The sequence below is a fragment of the Hordeum vulgare genome, chromosome 3H (assembly GCF_904849725.1).
Source record: "Hordeum vulgare subsp. vulgare chromosome 3H, MorexV3_pseudomolecules_assembly, whole genome shotgun sequence".
Taxonomy (NCBI): Eukaryota; Viridiplantae; Streptophyta; class Magnoliopsida; order Poales; family Poaceae; genus Hordeum; species Hordeum vulgare.
In genome coordinates, this window is record NC_058520.1 from 579,035,415 (window position 1) to 579,052,326 (window position 16,912).

The 16,912-nt window shown below is 41.0% G+C and overlaps 1 long non-coding RNA gene and 1 pseudogene across 3 annotated transcripts; both read left to right on the plus strand.

The window, feature by feature from the left end:
• Positions 1-1,651: 1,651 nt before the first annotated feature.
• Positions 1,652-7,880, plus strand: LOC123445297. Of its 3 annotated transcripts, none has more exons than XR_006631075.1 (5): positions 1,652-2,136; positions 2,226-2,309; positions 2,409-2,479; positions 6,909-7,071; positions 7,328-7,880. It is a non-coding gene; the product is annotated as an uncharacterized LOC123445297 (long non-coding RNA). The 3 variants fall into 3 exon arrangements; XR_006631074.1 differs by lacking the exon at positions 7,328-7,880 and adding an exon at positions 7,179-7,321; XR_006631073.1 differs by lacking the exon at positions 7,328-7,880 and having other exon boundaries at positions 6,909-7,075.
• Positions 7,881-15,276: 7,396 nt separating this feature from the next.
• Positions 15,277-16,014, plus strand: LOC123442084 (annotated as a pseudogene).
• Positions 16,015-16,912: the final 898 nt, after the last annotated feature.

Here is a 16,912-nt window from a genome sequence, read left to right on the forward strand (position 1 = left end):
TGAGCTAGGGTCTGCATCTAGCGGTCGCGTATGGTCTTTTTTTTTACAAAAAAGATTTATATGTAGTCCATAGTAAAAATTTTAAATAAATTTATATTTAAAAACGGGGGGAGTATAATCAATAACAACAAAATGGTCGTTGCATCAGATTTTAATGAGATGGCCCCCAAGCACCCACAGTGCGCCACCGCTGACACCGGAAAGCACCCGCGTCGCGCCATCACTCATGCTCCTCCCAAGCACCCCCACTGTGCCACCGCAGGCACCGGCAAACACCCGCGTCGCGCCACCACCAAGCATCCTCGCTGCATCCCACCACTAATGTCGCCAGACACACGCTACCACCAAGCAGCCCCCTTTAAGATTATATGTGAATTGGATATAAAAATATTATATGTGGAATTAAGAATGGTGGCAAAATTCTTTTTCGAAAAAATGTTTTTTGGATAAAAAATATATGAATCATTTATAAAGGTTTACGTGAAGTATAAGTCACCACACACATAATAAAAAAAATTCAAGATTGCTAAATCGTTGAGCGATCACTACCGTTGTTAAGACGAGGTGATGACACGCCGATGTAGTTGCTCCCTTACCGAAGCTGGCAATACCCTTATCTTTGATATCCGACAAGTCTTCAAGCATGTGCCCTTGAATACCGGCGCCCGATAGCCATAAACGTCATCGTCGAACGGGTCATAGGTTGTCGATACCCCAGCAGAAGCGTCCGCTCATTTGCAGCGACGCCGTCCTCATATGAAGCATCGGCGGCAGCAGCGTCCACTCCATTAAAGCGCCGCCGTCCTCGTATGCAGCGCCGGCGGCAGCAGCGCCGCCATCCTCGTATGCAGCGCCGACGGCAGAAACCTGCTCTATTGCAGCGCCGCCGTCATCGTATGCAGCATCGACGGCAGCAACATCGATCCATTGCAGCTCCGGTGACAGCTTCATTGCAGCCGTGACAAGCTCCAACGATCCCGGCAGCGCTCCGTTGAAGCTCCGACAAAACTCCATTGCAACCATGACAAAGCTCGAATGACTCCACGGTGACGCTCCATAGAAGCCCAGCACCGACGATGACGGCGGATGCTGCGACACAGCAGGCAGTGGCCATGGCGGTATTTGTGATGCAGCGCGAGATGACAATGGAAGCGGTCGTGCTTCAATGGATTTGCGGCGAACCTCAACGACCTCGTCGCTTCGTCGGGGCTCTACTGCGACAGCAGGCTGTGCCGTCTCGCAAGTGTGGTGGTGGGAGAGATATGGGCGGTGAGGTTAGAGAAGGAGAGAGCTAGCAGATGGCAACAGACCGACAGTCAAATAGAGAGAGAGGGGTAAGGATAAGAAACGAGTGGTTCTGCGAGAAAGAGGGGGTGATGCATGGTCCCATCAGGTCATGTGTCGCCCAGCCGACACGGATGATCTCTGTGAAAAATCATCCGGTTTATTTGAAGTGTTTTCCTAAATTTAAACATTTTTGCGTTTTTTATTTTGAATCCGTGTCGGACCCGTTTGACCAGGTATCTACGAGTGCTTGTGTTGTGTTCAAAAATATGTACCTAATGTACAAGAGAAAAATAGTGGTGAAAGAGTATAAATGAAAAAGTGAAACAGAGTAAATGAAAAAAAATGGAAACGCGAGCATTTAACCGCCGCCCTGACCAATCTCCCCCAAATCGACCTGCCCAAAACAAAATTCCCCACCTGCACCACCACCTCACCGGTCTGGCTTCCTCCCCAACCGGCGTAGTATGGGCTTCCTGGGGTGGAGCCGGTGGACATCCCCACGGCGGAGCCGGCGTCGGGTCCCCATAGCCTGGGAAACGAACGAGCTGCTGGCTGCGCCATTGGTCTTGGCGCATAGTTTCTTCTCGCGGACTGCTGCTTGCCTTCTCCTCAAGCTCATCCCCAGGTCCGACACCCCTCGACGCTGGCTGTCCCGGAGCTTCCCTCGTCGGCCCAGCATAGGATCTACGGGGGAGAGCTGCTCCTCGAGGTCATCCGGCAGGATTGCTGCCCCTCGAGGTCATCCGGCAGGAGAGCTTCCCCTCGAGGTCATCCGGCAGGATTGCTGCCAAGCCTCACGACGGACATGTCGGGCTGGTGGTCCAATGTGAGGATGATGATTCGGCACAGGTAAATGTTTGATCATTCTTTGCATTTTGAGGTTGGATTATTTGAGCAGGGAGTTTGAACAATTCGGATTATGTCTGAATGCATAATAGGACATGGACGAAGTTATAATTTGAAGCGTGTTTTAATTAACACAGCCTTTGCTCATACAGACAAAGGAGAAGTGTGGTGCACAGGTACTTATACTAGGCCCCTATTACCTTACTATCACAATGTTCATTTTCAGTACTCATAATAAAAGTATGACACTGATTGTCAATTGTGTGTCCATGCAGGTAGGGATATCGAATGGTGAAACTATATACTTAAAAGCATGGTAGCTTTCCAGCCAACAACAATTGTTGGGGTAAGCCATTTCAATACAGAGAACTTCCAATGGATAAAAAATGTTTTGTCTGTGTACAAAAACTTCAAATAAGGCAATATAAGTAAATAAAACATTAATTTCACAGTAAATGTCAATATGGTTCGGGATCTTATTTCCATCTACATCCGACACTTCTAAACTGCATTATTCAAAGATGATTCCGTACCCGTGTCAAATAGATCTCTTGGCCTGAATTGCCTCACCACATGCCATTCTTCAGTTTTTCCATCTTCTACGTAAAATATTTGTTCAGCTTGAGAAGAAAAAACGAATGGTTCGTCTTCTAGTTCTTCTCCTATGTGCATCATTCGAGAAAAGTTTACAAGAGTGAATCCAAATTCATCTGTTTGCAGACCTGCACGATGCTGTACGTCATACCACTCACATTTGAAGAGAACAACCTTGTATTGGTCTTCGTATGATATCTCTATTATATCAGACAATCTGCCATAGTAGTTAATGCCCTTATCTGACCTGATTACCACACCACTGTTTTGTGTCTTGCGTCCTTCCTCATGACTAATAGTGTGGAACCGACACCCATTGATTACAAAACCACTATACCGTAGCCCAGACTTGTTTGGCTTTCTAGCTAGTGCGCATACCTTCTTGCTTAAATTAGGTCCGTCATCGAATAGCACCTATAACACAACAATATTTTACCCATAGAACAATAAAATTTGTGATGCTAAGTTAATTGTGATGTACCTTTTGCTCCAACCAATCAGCAAAGTGTTCATTGATAAACTGCTCCTCATCATGTGACGTCAGATCTCGTGCAACTTCTTCTTTAATTTTCTCCATGTCCAGGAATTCTCTATATAAGATTACTATTAGTGCAATTTTTAGAAAAAATAACTATTTAGCATTACTCAAGTGCAAAGTAAAAAATATATACTCCCTCTGATCTAAATTAATTGACGCACACTTACTACAACTTCAGTACAAAGTTGTACTAAATGTGCATCAATTAATAAGGATTAGAGGGAGTAGTTGATTATTCTCGCGCACCTTCGAAGGTCGGCGAGTTCATCACAATGTCGCAGAACATAGCGATGTGCTTGAACAAGCGAGTGATCATTAAACTGATACACACTGTCAATTTTTCCTACAGGTTCACCGGCACTCTCAAACATATAAGAATCCTGTATCTCGTCTGATGGATTTGGGTTTCTCTCCGGTCTTGTAAACCTAGTTGGTCCATCTATAAATCTTGAACAAAACGTCATACATTCATCAGCAATGTATTCTTCTGCCATAGATCCTTCTGGATGAGCTCGATTGCGCACAAATGCCTTAAGTCGAACAAAGTACCTGAACATAAATTGTACACAATCTCTAAGATAGAATCATGAACTCAACAAGATACAAAGTACAAAATACTAGATTACTTGCCTTTCTATAGGATACGTCCACCTATAATGTACTGGTCCCCCAAGCTTAACTTCATCCACTAAGTGCACCATTAAATGTACCATGATGGTAAAAAAATGAGGGAATGAATATTCTTTCCATATTGCAAAGTGTCTGGACAATTCTATTTTGTAGTTTGTCAAGCTCAGCGACACTTAATACCTTAGAGCACAAATTCTTGAAGAAATCAGCTAACTCACAAACAATGTTCATAACATCTTTGCTTGGATGACACGAGCGCAGTGCGGCTCAAAGAATATCCTCAATAAGAACATGACAATCATGACTTTTCATGCCTTGTAAGGTCCTTCATATCGACACATCTTGATAAGAATGATGCATAACCGTCGGGTGTTCTAAGTTTTTGAATAATTGAGCAGAGAACCTCCTTTTGTTCCTTTGTCATATTAAAGGGTGCAAGTGGCAGCTGTTCTTTACCTTTGTCATATTCATCGGGATGGAGTGCAACCCTAATTCCCATATCTACCAGATCAAGTCGAGCATTTCGATTATCTTTCGACTTAGAATCAATATTTAGTAGTGTCCCTATTAAATTATCACAAACATTTTTTTCTATGTGCATCACATCGAGATTGTGCCGCAACAAGTTGTGCTCCCAGTATGGCAAGGAAAAGAATATTGATTTCTTCTTCAGCCACTCCTTTGGCTCCTTTTTGTTCTTAGTTGAGCCTCCAGTTAACTTTCTCTTGCATGTTTCTCTTTTTCTTTTGTTTTTACCCGTATTGCTTTTCCCTTTGGCCTTAGATTTTGCTTTCTTTCCAGTACGTCCTTTCTTCGACGGGTCATCTTTTTTTCCATACACAAACACCCTTCCTTCCAACATTTTCAACACTGAACTCCCACTCATAGTGTTTGGTGCAAGTTCATTCTCAACAGTTCCGTCAAACTTCTTCTTTTGCCGGCGATAGGAGTGGCCTTGTGGCAACCATCGATGATGGCCCATATAAGAAAATTTCTTCCCTTTCTTTAGGTAAACTGATCTTGTAGAATCCCCACAAGATGGACATGCATATCTCCCCTTTGTACTCCAACCATATAAGTATGCTAATGCAGGGAAATCATTAAGTGTCCATAGCAATGCAGCCTGGAGGCGGAACTTTTTTTTAGTAGTACAATCAAATGTGTCCACACCTTTCCATAGTTGCAAGAGCTCTTCAACTGATGGCTGCAAATAGACATCTATATCATTCCCTGGACCACTGGGTCCTGGTATGATCATTGATAAAATTAAAGATGTGTCTTTCATGCAAATCCAGGGAGGTAGGTTGTAAGGAATAAGCATCACTGGCCAAGTACTATGCTTTGAGCACATGTTTCTGAACGGATTGAACCCATCACTAACAATGCCAAGACGTATGTTGCGACAATCCTTGGCAAAGTCAGGATAACGAGCATCCAAATCTTTCCATGCTTCTGCATCTGCTGGATGGCGCACCAATCCATCTTTTGTACGACCCTCTTCATGCCACCTCATATCATTTGATGTTTTATTAGTGGCATACAACCTCTGCAGCCAGTTATCAGTGGAAAGTAGCGCAATACCTTCGGAGGCTTTTTCTTATGCCTTGAATTTGTTTCGGTATCATCATTGTCTCTATCAGCCCATCGGGAGCTTTTACAGACATGGCAATACTGTTGGTTAGCCCTCTCACCCCAATAGAGCATGCAATCTCTCGGACATGCATGAATTTTCTGGTAGCTAAGACCCAAACCACGAATGATTTTCTTTGCTTCATGGTAGTTCTTTGGTAGACTTGCATCTTTAGGAAAAGCATCAGATAATAAATCAAGTACCGATTTGAATGATGCTTGAGTCCACCCATGTAAAACCTTCAAGTGAAATAACCTGACTAAGAAGGATAGCTTTGAAATTTTTTGACATCCCTCGTACAAGTTTGAGTCTGTATCCTTCAAGAAGCTTAAAAATGTTTCTTCTTTTTTGCTCCCATCTTGACCTTCAGCGGCAACATTCTCTTCTGCTGGTGACGTAGCCATTCTATTAGGGGCCTCAAGTTGCTCATCATATAAAGCTGGAAAATTTCCTTCTTCATTGGAGAGCACAACTTTATCATCATCTGATATGCTATCCAGTGAATCATACTCTGGCATGTTGAAAACATCATTAAGGAGCCCTCGTGTGTCATCTAGTCTTCTAGAGTCACCTTGTCTTGGAACATACGCATGGCTATCTGAAATAGATGCATCGTTTGAGGTATGCAGCACATCTTCAAATACATCTTCACATGAATGAAATTGCTCTCCATGGCAGATCCATGTTGTATATCCTTGTAGGATGCCATGGCATCTCAAATGGGTTTTTACTTCATCGTAAGTTTGCATCCTCTTGTTTGCGCAATTTACACATGGACACAGAATCTTGCAACCATCTCTTACATCATGGAATGCAAAAGAAAGGAACTGCTCAACACCATGTTTGTACTCTGCACTGGTTCTTAGTTTACTCATCCAGCTCCTATCCATCATTTAATGCAAAAGCTGAAATGGAATAGCCAAAATATTACTTATTCCATATCTATTCAGTGAACAAAAATTATTGGCGAATAAAGAAGAAGCTAAAACATACTCCCTCCGTTTGGAAATACTTGACGTGGTTTTAGTTCCTTGTTTCAATGAAATATCTCTGTATGGTTTTCCATTGACTCAACCTTTGTATTCAATTATTCTTATCTATCATCATACTGCTTGTTCTACATCTTTCCTCAAAACAGGCAGCTTCAAAACAGTGAACTTCATACCACCCACTGTTCTTTATTTAACTTTTATGTAGTCTCAATTTCATTTTAAGTAATGGTATGTAGAAAGAAACAATAGATATAGTTTTATTTGTGGAAGTTAAATTGTTGTAAGATTTGATGTCTAGCCATGAATTGGACCTTGGTTGTACTTCACTTTGCATGTTGCAGTTTAGGGCAGCATACTCAATTTATGTTTGTCTATATATTGCCTTTCACAGGTATGGCAAATACTGGATCACGGCATTGTAGAAAAGCTATATGCTTTAAGTAATTGTCCCTGTATCATATCAGTTGAGAAAACTTGTATTTCCCTTTGAAAGATGTTCAAGTAACTAAAGTATTGTCCCTGGAACATATATTTCAACAAGTTCTACTATTCCGGTGACGCTTTCTAGCATCTCTACTTTCAGAGTAGAGTAATCTCGTTTTTAGTGTATCTTGTGCTAATTCATCATTCGAACTCAATAGTGACATGCTGTATTTCGTAGCCATGCCTAAAGTTCAGTCAAACGGAACAACTAAAATCTGATGTATAATTTCAACAATGGTAAGAGATAAGAATTGACAGAGATTACCTGCTAGTTCGTTGGCTGAAGCAATGAAGTAGGTTGCATCCCTGACTCGTCGTTCGAATTAGATCGTGAGTGGCAGTGCAGGGAGATCAGAGGCAGATGGTGGCAGTGCAGGGAGATCAGAGGCAGATGGTGGGCGGCGGCGGCGGCGGTGGCTAATCTAACCCACGTTGAAACTAATCACGATGAGAGAAGGTAGTTCAGTTGTTTCAGAGATCAGAGGCAGATGGACGGCGGCTAATCTGACCCACGTTGAAACTAATCATGATGATAGAAGGTAGTTTAGCTGTTTCAGGAGACAAGATTGATCTAGATCTGAACGCTAGTGGGCTTTTAGTATGGGCTTTTTAATTATATTCTTTTCATGTATATGTAAATGATGGATATGGGTCCAAGTATCAACGTGAAAGGTTGTGTACAGCGGTTGCAGGAATCAGTCAATATTTGGTGTCGTGAACAAAAAAAGAAAGATGAATTGTTCATACCATGCAAAAAAAAACAGATGAATTGTTCATTTTTTTTTATTTGATGCAAAAATATATATATCTTTATTTTGACTTGTACATGTGAATCGGTTGGATATATTGGGAATGAATAAAGTTTGTGAATACGAAGCTATGCATTGAGCTCTTTTGCTTTGTTACAAAAAGTGAGGATAACAATTTATTTTGTTGGATCTTTTAGAGCTTTCTTTGAAAATAGGACGAAATGCATGGAGCAAAAAAACACCAATAAGCTAAATCTTTCACCTTGCAAAGATCAATTCAGTTTCTGAAGATTTTGTCATCCTCGGAGAAGAAAATTGTTCTGCAAGTGAGCACACACCATCACGTAGGGGTAGGATCGGGCTTGCCGAGTAGGCTTTGCGACACCGGTGCCATTCTGCCGCTCTTAAAGTCGGCGACCGGCTTGCCATCCTCTTCAAGGGCTTACGAGAGATACCTTGCCATCTAATAGAAACAACGATGGCACAACTCCATGCAGCAGTCAACGATAACTTTTGGTGACCATAACTCCTGGACGATAGAAATATACAAGCAGAAACATACAAGCATACGACACAAGGCACACCCAAATAATCCGCCTGATATACTTCCGATGACAATATACGCACGTTCATTTCTTATATACGTGAGTGCATAAATTTTAAGGGGGCATTCAGTTCTCCAATGAAGTCCTTTTTTACAAAGGCTTTATTTGTTCTCTTTTGCCCATGGCAGAATATATAGTTTTCCTATATGAAAATTTGCATGTATGTAAAAGACATAGATATGCACTAAAAATATCATTTTTTGAAATTATAAACATTTTAAACACTTGTACAGTTCACACCGAGAGGGTGTAGTCCCGAGAGCCAAAATGTTAAGGCGTTCTCTCAAATGTCTCTTTCGGTGTCTTTGCATAATCACTAAAGGACATCATGGACAATGTCTCTTGAAATTGCTTCTATCATATTAAGGCATTATCTAAATGCCTCTTCTAGTGTCTTTACACTAGCGCCTATGAGACATCATGGATAATGTCTCTATCTACGTGCCTCTACTATTGAGCCATTCTATGTCTCTTCTAGTGTCTTTACCTAAGTCACAAGGGACATAAAGCGGTGTGACTCAACGAAGATGTCTCTATTGATGACACACTATCTATAGTGTCTCCCTTAGTGTCTCTACACCATGGTTGAATTAGATACTAAGAGGCATAAGGGGGAGTGTCCCTAGGTATATGTCTCTATCGCATGTTTTTGGTGTAGTGATTCCATATAATTTAACATGAATAGTCCAGATGATGTGTTGTAACATTATATAAAATAACGCTTTAAAATATGATCCAGAATAATAAAATAATCTTGTATCAACTAATATATACAATATTTTAGTTTGCTATAAATATTTTCCATTACATGATATCTTTGTGTTCATGAGTACCAACCATAATAATTTTCAGTTTGTGCCGAACGCTTACCCATCCGTTTGTGTTGCCTTGTGGAAATGTTCTACAACATTCCATTTTGTAACATTTAGATCAAGCCACTTATGATCTCTATTAAAGTCTGAACTGTGTTCTCCAAGTTTTAGACGCTTCTCAAGTCCTAGTAACTGTTTTATACGTGAAAAAAAATATTAGGGATTAAGACAAACAAAACTTATCTCAAAAGGATCAAGAATAATAGATAGTTTCCATAGTGGCAAGTTCACTCCGTTTTTCCTTCGCACCAAGTGAGTTCAGTACTTGAATTTTATGTTTTTTTGGCATTGACGATTGCTAGATACCAATGGTACCTTGGGATGTTAACCGAAATGAATAGCTGGTGTAAACATCATATAAGTTGCATGTAGAATTAGATATAAATTATAATAAAAATGGATTAATTTAGAACAATACATAATTATATGCATGTATATTGAGGCGAGACTAACCATATCTTGGTGTAGATAAGTATCTTTTTCTCCGTCTTCTTTCATGTGCCCAGATACAAAGGTACTAATAATATGTACCTTTTCACCCATCCTTTCTGGTAGATGGTCGTGAGCAAGCATACAATATATATAAGCATTTATCATCTGTAATTCCAAGTTTATAACTTATTACGGTAATAGATATTACACATGGTTCATATTAATTAGTAAGTCTAACGTGATGCAATTGGCCTTACACCGTCGTGCAAGAACATATCATCTCTCATAAGGCATTCTAAATCATCATTTGATAACAATGCATCTCCAATATCCACGAACTTGGTTTTTTGGGGGCAGACATGATTGATTCGATGACTGTAATATCTCTACGGGTACAAACATAGTGTGTCGTTGCGTAACAACAATGAACCAAATTAGTATAAAAAATGATCAAAAATACTTGAATAAAAAACATTATGAAGAAGGAAATATCGATAATTACACTGACAAATACCTTGTGTGGTAATATTCGAATTGGCATTACTTTTCGTTTCTTTATGAGATATCATCAATTCCACATCATTGTTTTGTAAATAAATTGGTCGATTCTCGGCCCCTTTTAGATATGCCGCCTCAAACCATGTCGATGGATTCTTTTTGTGCATGTACAAAATCCATATCTATGTCTCCTATACTCTAAAAATAATAATATAAAACAATAAACCTTTTGTATTATCATGAGTAACATACATACAAAGAAGGATTAACTATATGCACCTCTTCTCGTGATGCTTCAGTCTGGTCCATCATCCTTAAGTCAGTGCATATGTCAGAACCGATCACTTTCTATCTGCAATGAAAAATAAACGATATTTTATATTGCATCATATAAACATATTATATAATAAAAGTGAAACTAACACATCTGTTTTATTTTGTAGAAACAAACAACGTTTTTTTTCATATTATTAAAAAATACATTGCATTTCTCTCGCCACAAATAACCAACTATAATGTTCATATTTAAATAAGAAGTCTTCTGAAATTTCTTAAATCATTTAAATATATTTATATAGGCTAAGTGATACAACATAAACCAACTATATTCAGCTTATTCTTTTAAAATTGTGTTTTTTGTTGATACTATGAATATATCTAATAAGTATAATAATTGATTTGTATGATCCAACCATAATATATATGTTTTTTAAACAACTTTTAATATATACACTATATTTTTCGTCGAGTTTTTTTAGGCATTTTTCATTTTCAAAACATTTTAATCATTTTTCATATAGCTAAGTTGCTGATTAAAGGTTAAAATTGGCAATCCAGCACGACCCAACTTTGACCTTCACCACACGGGCCAACTAGCCCGATCTGCCTCAACCTCACTCTCTCCATTTGTCTAAAAAAAACCTCACTCTCTTAGATTCTTATCCACTACTTGCCTCACCCACTCCACGCACTCCACTCCCTTCATCTCCCACCACCGCCCCCTCTCATCCCTTCCCCTACACCCATCCGCCGGCGGCCAGAGGCGGACACAGCCGACCCCCTCGTCTCCCCTCCCCTCCAATACTATCCCCCACGGTGGCACCGACAGCGACGGAGAGGTCTCCATGATTTCCCTCCTCCTCCTTCTATTCTGCCGGTGGAGGCCGGTCGATTTCCATGGACTGGCTTCTAGATCCAACCGCCCCTCCTCACCCTTCCCCTCCAAACCCCTCCCCCACGGTGGCGCTGCTACTGCAACAAAAGACCTTCCAATGGCGCCAGAAATAAGCGTGTCGACGGCACCAGGAATCCTTCTGCTACGGCTACGCCTTAAGGGACTTCCTAGGCAAATATGCAAAGGATTTCCCCCGTGGCCTTGGAGCCTTGCGTTGGTGTTCCCTCGTAGCGGAAAGGGTGATGTAGCGCAGCGGTGGTAAGTATTTCCCTCAGTTTGAGAACCAAGGTACCGATCCAGTGTAGGAGTATCAAAAGTGCCTGCACAAGCACAAAAGCTTGCTCCCAACGCTATGAAGGGGTTGTCAATCCCTTATAGATTGTTTGCCAAGTGAGAACTGAAAGCAACAAAGTAACAAAGCAAAGTAAAAGCAAAAGTGGAAATGATAGGTGTGAATAGACCCGGGGGCCGTAGTGTTTACTAGTGGCTTCTCTCATGAAAGCAAGTAGACGGTGGGTGAACAAATTACTGTCGAGCAATTGATAGAACCGCGTAAAGTCGTGACATCATCTATGGCAATGATTATATCTATAGGCATCATGTCCAAAACAAGTAGACCGATACTTTCTGCATCTACTACTATTACTCCACACGTCGACCGGTATCCAGCATGCATCTAGCGTATTAAGTCCAAAAGAACAGAGTAATGCCTTAAGCAAGATGACATGATGTAGATGGACAATCTCATATCTACGACAGAGCCCACCTTGTTATCCTTGATGGCAACTACACGATGTGTGCCTTACTGCCCCTACTGTCATTGGGAAAGGTCACCACACGGTAAGAACCCAAAACCAAGCACTTCTCCCATTGCAAGAATCATAGATCTAGTTGGCCAAACAAAACCCAAGACTCGGAGAGACTTACAACGATATCAAATCATGCATATAAGAAATCAGCAAAGACTCAAATATATATCATAGATAATCTGATCACAAATCCACAATTCATCGGATCTCGACAAACACACCGCCAAAGAGGATTACATCGGATAGATCTCCATGAAGATCAAGGAGAAATTTGTATTGAAGATCCAAGAGAGAGAGAGAAGAAGCCATCTAGCTACTAACTACGGACCCGTAGGTCTGAACTGAACTACTCACGAGTCATTGGAGGGGCGATGATGTTGATGTAGAAGCCCTCCAACTCCAAAGTTCCCTCCGACAGGGCACCGGGAAGGGTCTCCAGATGAGATCTCGCGGAAACGGAAGCTTGCAGCGGCGGAAAAGTATTTTCGTGGATCCCTTTTTTCTGTATTTTAGGGAATATATAGGCGAAGGATCTAGGTCAGGGGGGCACCAGGGAGGTCACAAGCCTGCCATCCGCCGCCCCCCTGGTGGCGGATGGGGGGGCTTGTGGGCCCCCTGTAGCCCTCCTGGCTTGGCCCTCAAGCCCCCTGATCTTCTTCCGTTCGGGAAAAAATCATTTCAGGGATTTTATTCCATTTGGACTCCGTTCCAAAATCAGATCTGAAAAGAGCCAAAAACACAGAAAAAATAGGAACTGGCACTTGGCACTGAATTAATAAGTTAGTCCCAAAAAAGATATAAAAGGTACATAAAACATCCAAGGATGACAAGATAACAACATGAAACCATCAAAAATTATAGATACGGTTGAGACGTATCAGGCGCCGGCAGCGACGGATACGTAAGAGTGATTTCCCTCCTCCTCCTTCTACTCTGCTGGTGAAGCACGGTCGATTTCCATGGCCTGGCTTTTAGATCCAACCGCCCCTCCTCTCCCTTCCCCTCCAAACCTCTCCCCCACGGTGGCGCCGGCAGTGACGGATAGGTAAGAGTGATTTCCCTCCTCCTCCTTCTACTCTGCCGGTGAAGCACGGTCAATTTCCATGGCCTGGGTTCTAGATCCAACCGCCCCTCCTCTCCCTTCCCCTCCAAACCTCTCCCACCACGGTGGCGCCGACAGCGACGAATAGGTAAGAGTGATTTCCCTCCTCCTCCTTCTACTCCGCCGGTGAAGCACGGTCAATTTCCATGGCATGGATTCTAGATGCATCCGCCCCTCGTCTCCCCTCCCCTCCAATCCTCTCCCCCACGGTGGCGCCGGCAGCAACGGAAAGGTCTCCATGATTTCCCTCCTCCTCCTTCTACTCTACCAGTGGAGGCCGGTCGATTTCCATGGCCTGGATTCTAGATCCACGCGTGTCTCACACGCTTGATTGCGTCGCCGTGTCACGACCCCGACCACCACGTCCCGCGGGCTCCAACCCCTACGTGTTGTCCTCGCCGTCATCCCGACCGCCTACCAAGAGTAAGTCACCTACCACTGCCAGCCCATACGTATATCTTGTTGTCGTCACCCTCCTCCCCCTCCTCTAATTTCTATTAACAGACTTAATTCGATATGATCAGCATTTGTGCTGACGGTTATGAATTGTTTGGGGATTGGTTGCTGCAGGCACAAAGGAGAATCTGATGGAGATGTTCATCCGAAGGTCATTGACATGCTGCTCAATATCTCCTCCTCATGGTTTGTATTCCTCCCCCCTCCGTTAAAATTCCCCTCTTCCTTTCCCTGCTAATTGTTCCCAATGCCGCCTTACTAATTAGTCACCGAGATCCAAGTTAATGTATAATAGTTGTGATAGTTGGCACCTTGTAATATTATTATTTCTAATGAGGCTACTTGGGAATACATATTGTGAGCTATAGCCCACCTAATAGGTTTGCTTGGTTAGGTTTTTATTACCTGGCAATATCTCCACTGCCATTCTTCATTTGCAATTTGATAGTGTACCTGAACCAGATGATCCTAATCTAACAAATATTCAACTTATAGAAAAGTGAAAGATCTAAGAAAGTTCATACCTAGAGGATATCGACTTCTTGATGCTCCTTGATTACGCAATGTACTCCTCCTCAATTTAACCTCGCATCCTTGGCCATTTTGATCCTTCGCTATATGTGATGGGCGAAGGAAGACCAAGGAGGGGAAGGAAGGATGACAGAGGAGGTTAACTATATAGGTAGGCAATGCGGAGGACCACTGGGTAGCAGATCCTGATGTATTCAAGTTCTACCATATATTCTTGTATGTCGAATCTTTTCCCTTTTTCCAACGATTTCACACTTGTTAATAAATTTGATTCTTGTATGGTGTATATTTATTTCCTTTTTCCATTGACTGCACACCTGTTAAATAAAGAACTTCTCAGTAATTCCATACATACTAGCATATCTCTACTACTAAAGTGGTATATAAAGGTGAAATATTTCAGAATTATTTTCACAAATTCCTTGACAAATTCCATTCATACTTACGGTATCCACGTGAAATATTTCGGAGTTATTTACTAAGTGAGCTATCAACTTTGGGTCCTTTCAAATTGAAGCTCAAATTTGTTGGCATTTTCAGGTGTCAAGCAATTCTCATGTGTAATTTATACATGGTTCAAATATATAATTGCTTAATCTAGCTATATGGTTCTCAATTGTTTGCTCTTGCATTGGCTATAAACCCTACACACTATGGATTCATTAGAAGCAAAGCTGGTAGATAACTACTTACTATATTCTGTGTCATGTAGAAAAATAATTGTGTTTCATAGTATGATATGTGTTAGCTGATTATATAAAAAAGATGGGTGTTAGCTTAGTCGGCGCTATTACTTTGTGGCTGGACATAACTTGTCATTGGCTTGTTGTCTTCTTGAGAAAGATGTTGATATGAATGTGTGATGAGTGGTACGAACTCGATGCCTTTCACCAGGCTCTTCAGATTACCTATGGATTTAAACGGCAATTGGGGCTAAAGTTAATTAGTGAACTCAGCTAATTGTGTGACTTTGATGGTTATTTTGACGTGACATATTGATGGGGAACATGCTTTCGATCTCTGGAGGTCTTCAAATTCAAGGGACAAAATGGCCGAGGACATTTGGCATGTTCTTGCCAAGGCTAAATACCTAGACTCGGAAAAGCACTCCACTCAGAGAGTTTGAAAGATGCAAAGCTTAAGGTACATTGAATGTGTGTTTAATGTTGAGGGTCAATTCGCCGAAACTTTAACATTCACCCTGATGCCTTACATTCAAGACACTGATTTTTGTAACACTGCTGTAACATGAACATGCAGGGAAGTTTGCAAAAATGCTCTGCAGGAGCATCACTTTCTTAGCGGCATTCTTTCAGAAAACATTGAGAGGACAACCAATGAGTATTCAGAGCAATGCAAATTGTTATCTCAAGTCTTCATAAGCGCTATACTTGCTGATACATCAGGAGATGTAAATGCAATATTTTTCTTGTTAAGTGTTGTTGATACACCAATAGTTTTCTCTTGTTCACTGTTGTCCTCTCCCCTCCGCGTTCTTAAGTTGTTCCTACTCTGAATACCTAGGTGCCCGACTACCTTCCCTGTCAAATAACTTTTGAGATTTTTAGAGATCCAGTTACCACACCAAGTGGTGTAACATATGAGAGGGCCATACTGCTTGAGCATCTCCGCAAGGTGCGCCCTCTTCCTAATCTGACATCTGTTCATAGAAAAACCCTTTATTTTTAATATTTATCTTCCTAATCTGGCATCTGTTTATAGAAAACTCTTCAAGTTTATTCATCTTGTTTGTACTGTTGTTTGATAGTATCTTCCACTGAAATAGCTTTTAGGAAATTTTGTATTGAACTAATGATTCCCTAATTCTACGATGTCATAGATTTAGCCTTATAATTTCTGCATAGCTGAAAGAACCGCTTCTTTAGATCATAGTTGAAAGAACTGGTATTAAATGAACTAAACTGAACATCTGAAATTTTACTGGGATAGATACCATCTGAAATTTAAACATGGCCTAAATATTTGATTCGTATGATTCGTCATGTGCTAATAGTGAAATTTGAACATGGACTAAATATGCGTGCTATGGATGATGTGTGTCAGTTTCTCAAGATGTGTGTCAGTTTCTCAAGATGTGTGTCAGTTTGGCGACACGACTGCTAACCGTGTCCTTTTTTTAAGTGAAACATTATGGTTTTCATATGAAATTATAATAATATGTATATACATTTGGTATGCTGATCAGATTTATGGTTAACACAAGCCCAATTGAATGAAGGTGAGTATCAATCTAGGCTTAAGATCTCAAACTTTGTTATCTAGCTACTGTTGAAACTTAAGGGAAGTTAACTCACAGCCATCTCATTTCATGCAAGATTAGTGACTTGATATACATTCCTAGAGGTAAATAATATCAGTTATTTAATGAGTGAGCTATCAGCTTTTGGTCCTTTCAAATTGAAGCTCAAATTTGTTGGCATTTTCAGGTGTCAAGCAATTATCATGTCTAATTTATACATGGTTCAAATATATAATTGCTTGATCTAGCTATGTGATTCTCAATTGTTTGCTCTTGCATTGACTATAAACCCTACGCACTATGGATTCATAAGAAGCAAAGCTGGTAGATAACTACTTACTATATTCTGTGCCGTGTAGAAAAATAATTTATGTATGCTAAGTATGCTACATGAAGTGTGAATGCAAGATCTCTAATAACTGTT